Source organism: Rhinoraja longicauda, chromosome 34 (genome assembly GCF_053455715.1).
Source record: "Rhinoraja longicauda isolate Sanriku21f chromosome 34, sRhiLon1.1, whole genome shotgun sequence".
NCBI classification, from domain to species: domain Eukaryota; kingdom Metazoa; phylum Chordata; class Chondrichthyes; order Rajiformes; family Arhynchobatidae; genus Rhinoraja; species Rhinoraja longicauda.
In genome coordinates, this window is record NC_135986.1 from 8,338,749 (window position 1) to 8,345,688 (window position 6,940).

The window sequence follows — 6,940 nt, forward strand, 5'->3', positions numbered from 1 at the left end:
TCTAGCTTGTCCGGTCTTATAATTTTATATGTTTCTATAAGATCCCCTCTCATCCTTCTAAACTCCAGTGAATACAAGCCTTGTCCTTTCAATCTTTCCTCACATGACAGTCTCGCCATCCCAGGGGTCAATCCCACGGATGTCGGGGATGCTCCAAGTAAATTTGAATGCAGTATGGAAATTAGTAGTGCAGTTTGGAAAAATGATTTGACTGCAGTGCCGGAAAAGTCCGTGAGTTCTGCATGGGTGCAGGAGGTGGCACCGATGCAGTCGTCAATGTAGCAGAGATGCAGTTCAGAGATAGGGCCAGTGTACGCCTCGAACAGGTATTGTTCGACGTACACTACAAAGAGCCAGCCATAGCTGGAGCCCACACGAGTGCCCATAGGTGTGCCTTGGATTTACAGGAAGCATGAGAATTTAAGGATAAATTGTTAGGAGTAATGACCAGCTCTGCTAGGCGGAGGAGAGTGTTTGTACAGTATAATTGGCTGGTTCTGCGGTCGAGGAAGGAACGGAGTGCCTTCAGGCCTTCCTGGTAAGGGATGGAGTTGTAGAATTACAGAACATCCATAGTAAAGCTGATGGAGTGGGGGCCTATGAAAATGTAGTAATTGAAGAGCCGAAGGTCCTGTGAGGTATCTTGAAATAAGTTACAACGCCAGATAGCCGGGTTCGATCCTGACAACGGGTGCTGTCTGTACGGAGTTTGCACGTTCTCCCCGTGACCTGCGTGGGTTTCCTCCGAGATCTTTGCTTTCCTCCCACACTCAAATGTTTGCAGTTGGTTGGCTTGGTATAAATGTAAAATTGTCCCTAGTGTGTGTCGGACTAGTGTTTGTGTGCGGGGATCGCTGGTCGGTGCGCACTCGGTGGGCCGAAGAGCTTCTTTCGATGTTGTGTCTCAAAATTAAACTAAACTAAACTAAACTAAACTAAACTAAACTAAACTAAACTAAAGTAAACCAAACTAAACTAAACTAAACGAAACTAAACTAAACTAAACTAAACTAAACTAAACTAAACTAAACTAAACTAAACAAAACTAAACTAAACTAAACTAAACTAAACTAAACTAAGCTAAACTAAACTAAACAAAATTAACTAAACTAAACTAAACTAAACTAAACTAAACTAAACTAAACTAAACTAAACTGAACTAAACTAAACTAAACTAAACTAAACTAAACTAAACTGAACTAAACTAAACTAAACTAAACTAAACTAAACTGAACTAAAGGCAAGTTTGCTGACGATGGCAAATTAATTGACATTAAATATGGTTGTCCAAAATTGCTAGATAACCTAGCTGCGGAATGGCCAGTGGAATTTAATGCAGATAAGTGCGAGGTGTTGGATTTTGGGAGTCGGATGGCGTAGGAGCTTCACGGTGAAAGGCGGGACCTGGGGAGTGCGGTAGAACAGAGCGATCAAGGTGTGCACGTTCATAATACCATGAGAGATATACGTAGTAGCGAAGTATTTTGGTAAACTGAGCTTCACCAGTCACGATATTGTGCATAAAGGTTGAGCATGTAAAATTTGAAAAGATTTTGGTGCGGCCACATTTAGAGTACGGTGCTCACTTTGGTCACCCAGCTTTAGGAGGGATGTCATTAAGGTAGAAACCGTGCAGAGAAGATTCACGATTTGCCAGGACTTGCGGACCAGAGCTCTCGGGAGTGGTTCAGCAGGCAGGCATCTCATGGGAACGCAGGCGGCACAAGCATTATCTGACATAAAACACCATAGGGAATACAGAAGGTGAACCATCCAGGATTGGGAAATCAAAATGTAGTGGACACTGGTTTAAGGCTGAAAATTAGAATGCCAGGATTTGATAGGAAACTGCGGGATATCTCTTTCACTCAATGAGTGGTGGATGTACAGAGGGACCTATCAGAGTACCTAGTTATTGCAGGTAGGGTAATAGTTTTTCAATGAAACGAGGACAGGTACATATATAGGAGGGGTTTTGGGGAAGATGGGGCAAACGCGGACAGATGAGACTAATGTAGATGGGGCATTTTGGTCTGCATAGTTAAGGTGGACCGGGGAGATATGCTTCCGTGCTGCATGACTTCATAACTGGAACTCAAAGTTCAAACCGTTAGATTGCAAGCTACCCAAGCGGAATATGAAGTGCGGCGTCTGCAGTTTGGTTGTACCCTCACTTTACCAAAAGGTGACACAAAGGACAGAAGAGTCGGGATGGGAATGGGTAAATGAATGATAATGATTGGTAAGTGGAGATCCAGCAGGCTTTGGCGGTCAGAGCGCTTTGCAGGAAAGGTGTACATGAACACATCACATGCAAAATGTGGTATAAATACATTTACTTGTAAACAGGTTAAATTATGATGATTTGCATACTATGCATAACGCATACATCCACCATTAGCTTTAATTAAATGGCACAGACGGTTATAAGACCATGACACAAACGGTCTGCAGGGGGCGCGCGATCCTTTACTCTGACACATACAGGTAGCCCGGTCCAGAAATACTCAGAGCCGGTATCATTCATTCCCTTTACTCCCTGCTCCGGCAATCAGCTCGCATTGTTTCAGTCCCGAGACAGTTGATCGAATCATTCACCATGACTATTTTATTGCAACATTCCCAGACCCACCAGTGTGTCTTTGTTTCAGCTCTTAATATACGACGCTAGTGTGGTTACCTCGGTAACATATTCATTACAGATTAACATTTATTACATCAGATTTATTTTTGAACAATCTTAAGACATATTGTGAAGGGATACTTGATTGCATTCTTCAGTTCGTCTCTGACCTTAGACTGAGTGAGCACATAAATAAACGTGTTCGTGCACGAACTTAGAATTTTAAGCATGTCCGCAGCTGAAATTGCGAATTGCCTTGGGTTACCGTAGCTTTGGACTTGGTGTAAGTTGGAAATATGCGTGTAAATGAAGAAGCACACGTCCGTAAGCCACAGGAGGATGAAACTTCCGGACACACAGAAGAGTAAAATGGTCGATTTCCTTCGACTCTGCATCTCCGGGTCCTCCTGTTTCTCGCCACCGGCGTGTGCGCAGAGCTTCCTGCGGGCTCGGCTCGCCACCACGATGGATCTGACCGACAGTATATTAAGCGTCACAATAACGAAAAATGGAACCAGAGGGGTTAAAATGGTGTGAATCCAGGAGAAAGCAAGCCAGCCAGGGTGGGAAAAATATTCCGGCTTTTCCATGCATAGGATTGGCTGGTCCACATAAACAGAATAAAATGCAAAGTAGTAGGGGATGTTCCGTACTAAGCTCACCACATACACTGTTGCTATCGCCACCCTGGCGATTCTAACCGTGCAGTACCTGGTCTTAAAGCCCTGGCAACAAATGGCCACAAAGCGATCGAATGTAAACGCGACAGTTTACCAGACTGAGCAGTCCAGGGACACATATCCCATCACTTGTTGTAGGGTGCATGGAACGGTGTGAATGTACACTCGGAAAATCGCTTCGTAAAGGTAATTTATCGCCACGTTGAAGAAGACGGCCGTTAGATCTGCCGCCGCCATCGCCACCAGATAGTGGGTGATGCACCGGGACAGTCCGCAATTTCCCCGTCCGATAACGATGATCGCCACTAAATTACCTGTGAGGAAATGAACACAGACGGCTTTTGAACCCGGTCACGAGATGCAAGGTGCTCTCCATGATGGTGGTCATGGTACAGGCACGACCCCTACAGCTGTACTGCGGTATGACAGTCACCCGAGCCAAATATTAATTCATCATGAAATGTGTACGAAGGAACTGCAGATGCTGGCTTAAACCGAAAATTGAAGGTTGGTTTGGGTGGTTTGGGTTGAGATGAAGTAGCCGTGTCCAGCAGAGACACGGTACTAAACTTCAGCTTTGTACGTGGCTGCTTCAGTCTCCGCGTATTCCGATAGAAGGACACTCTGGACCCTGTGGTGCTGTCATCTCCATCCGGAATTAGTACAGACTTCCGAAACCGTTCTAGCAATTGTCCGAGTGATCGGCAAACAAAAGATTATAATTATGGCTTTTCAGTGGCATGAAAAGTGAGGATTTGTGTTCCCGGAGCCCGCACTTTGTATAAAACTTCACCTCGGGAACCACGAAGGGACCGCGCACTGCGACCCTTTCTGAGCCACTCCGAGTGTTGCATCTCCCCCTCCCATCAGCGACCCTCTTCAGTTCCCCGTCGGCATCGTGCGCCGACATCCCGCATCGTTTTCTCTCACTGACATCTACCAACAAAATACAAAATATGCAACTTCTTGAAGTGATTTTAGAGACGCGCTGTTGTCTTGTGTTTGCGCGGCGGATACATAAGATGGACAATCCCCGGGCAATGCTTCACTCTCCTGATCCGAAGGAACAGTTGCAAACATTCAACCTCTTAACGCTGTTAAATGGCAAGCGAATATAACGACTTACTGAGCAGTCCGACGACTGTGATGAAGTAGTCAAAGTAATAGTGGACCCAGAGAAGGGTAAATATCCGATCAAAGCTACTAGTCCCCATCGCTGATATCGGTGGGACATAAAGATGTGGCCTGTGCTGACAATGGTCTCAGGTAGATCGTCACCGCCAGTAGCTCAATGTCCCCGGTCAGGCTTACTTATACCTCACGAAATTCTGATGTCGTCAATTACATTTCTCCCAGCTGCACATTAATTCCGCTACTTATAAAGATTGTGAAATTCTGTTTATCTGATATTGCTGAAGTACCTCTTGAGATTGTCCAAAGATTGTTTTGTACATCTGCCAACATCTGCTCAGACTGTTTGGTATCTAAGTTTTCAACATAATGGAAATAACTGACATATAAACCCCAGTGCGGCTCCCAGAACCTCTACCATCAATGCCCCAGTTCCCCATTCGTTCAGCCAGCAAGCAAAGATTTTCATGGTATCTCGGTAGGGCTATCAAAAATGAACCGAAGCGAACCGAACCAAACTAAACCAAATCGAAACAGACCAGGAAAGGATGGGGGGCTGTGGACAGATATGGCTCAGTTGTCTTGCAGCGCGGGTTTAATAAAGACCGGGATGGTTCCCGTTAAATTGGGATTGTTGGCAACAGCGAAGATTCACGAGGATGGTGCCACGATTGGAGGGTCTGAGCTACAGCTATAGAGTGAGTAGGCTAGGACTCTATGCCTTGACGCGCATGAGGATGGGGGTGATCTTACAGAGTTTTATAAAATCATGAGAGGAATAGATCGTGTCTATGCACATAATCTTTTGCCCAGAGTAGGTGAATCGAGGACAAGAGGACGTCGGTTTAAGGTGAAGGAGAATAGATTTTGTTGGAAACCAAGGGACACATTTTTTCAACGAAAGGGTAGTGGGTTTATGAAACAAGCGTCAAGAGGAGATAGTTGAGGCAGGGACTATCCCAATATTGAAGAAACTGCTAGACAGGTACAAGGATCGGACAGGCTGATAGGAATATGGACCACACTCGGGCAGGTGAGACTAGTGTAGCTGGGACTTGTTGCCCGGTGTGTGCCAAAGGAACTGTTTATATATTGTATCACTCTATGACCCAATGACTCTAACCGACAAATTAACCCCAAACCTCCTCCCACCACCAGCACGTGTTTAATATAAACGGGGATAGTTCCAGATAAATTGGAATTGAAAGATTTCGGTTCCGGGGCTGGTGTTATGTGCCTTTCCACAGGTCTCGGTGAACTTTGACCTGTATGTGGGTTCAGGAATAAATTGGAAATGCAAATGATATGTTGGCCACTTTTACAGCAAGCGTTTCTGAGCTCAACGTTCAAATGTTTTGCATTAATTATATGGGCACGTAAAATATTGCGCCCGGATATTGGGCCCCACGTCCACCCTGTTCTGTTTGACAGGGTCATGGTTGATCAGCTTCTTTAACCTCCTGTTTCCGCCTCCTCCCCATCTCCATTGAGCCCTCGTTGGCATTAAAGTACTTGTATTTGTCACTTGTCGTTGTATATTTAATGGCCCGTTTCCACTGCCTTGTGATAGAGAATTCTACCGGGACAACATCCTCTGGAGGAAGAACTGTCTCCCGATCTTGGTTAATGATAGGAGCAGAATTAGGCCATTCGGCCCATCAAGTCTGTTCCGCCATTCCAACACGGATTTGCCACTCCCTCGTTACCCCTTTCTCCTGCCTTCTCCCCATAATACCTGGAACCCGTACCCATCAAGAATCTATCTATCTCCGCCTTAAAAACATCTATTGACGTCCTCCACTGCCTTCTGTGGCAAATATTTCCAGAGATTCATCATCCTCCAACCAAATAAATATATACGTATATAGGTCTGAAGAAGGGTCTCAACCCGACACTTCAACTATTCCTTCTATCCAAAGATGCTGCCTATTCCGCCGATTCAGCTCTTTGTCTCTATCTTCGGTGTAAACAAACATCTGCCGTTGCTTGCCAGCCACACACACACACACACACACACACACACACACACACACACACACACACACACACACACACACACACACATATATATATATGTATATATATATACACATATATATATATATGACATGACACGTGCGTGCGTGCGTGCGTGCGTGCGTGCGTGCGTGCGTGAGTGTGTGTGTGTGTGTGTGTGTGTGTGTGTGTGTGTGTGTGTGTGTGTGTTTTTGTGTGTGTGTTTGTGTTTGTGTGTGTGTGTGTGTGTGTGTGTGTGTGTGTGTGTGTGTGTGTGTGTGTGTGTGTGTGTGTGTGTGTGTGTGTGTGTGTGTGTGTGTGTGTGTGTGTGTGTGTGTGTGTGTGTGTGTGTGTGTGTGTGTGTGTGTGTGTGTGTGTGTGTGTGTGTGTGTGTGTGTGTGTGTGTGTGTGTGTTGTGTGTGTGTGTGTGTGGGGCCGTTCCACTCCTCTGCTGCGCTGCTATATTGTGAGTCTGGAGTGCAAGCTGTGGGGTGGATTGGTCCCAGAGATT

General features: G+C 45.5%; 1 pseudogene; it reads right to left on the reverse strand.

Annotated features, from left to right (window-relative positions):
• Window positions 1–2,724: 2,724 nt before the first annotated feature.
• LOC144609323 (putative G-protein coupled receptor 139) lies at window positions 2,725–4,517 on the reverse strand (annotated as a pseudogene).
• Between the last annotated feature and the right edge of the window lie 2,423 nt (window positions 4,518–6,940).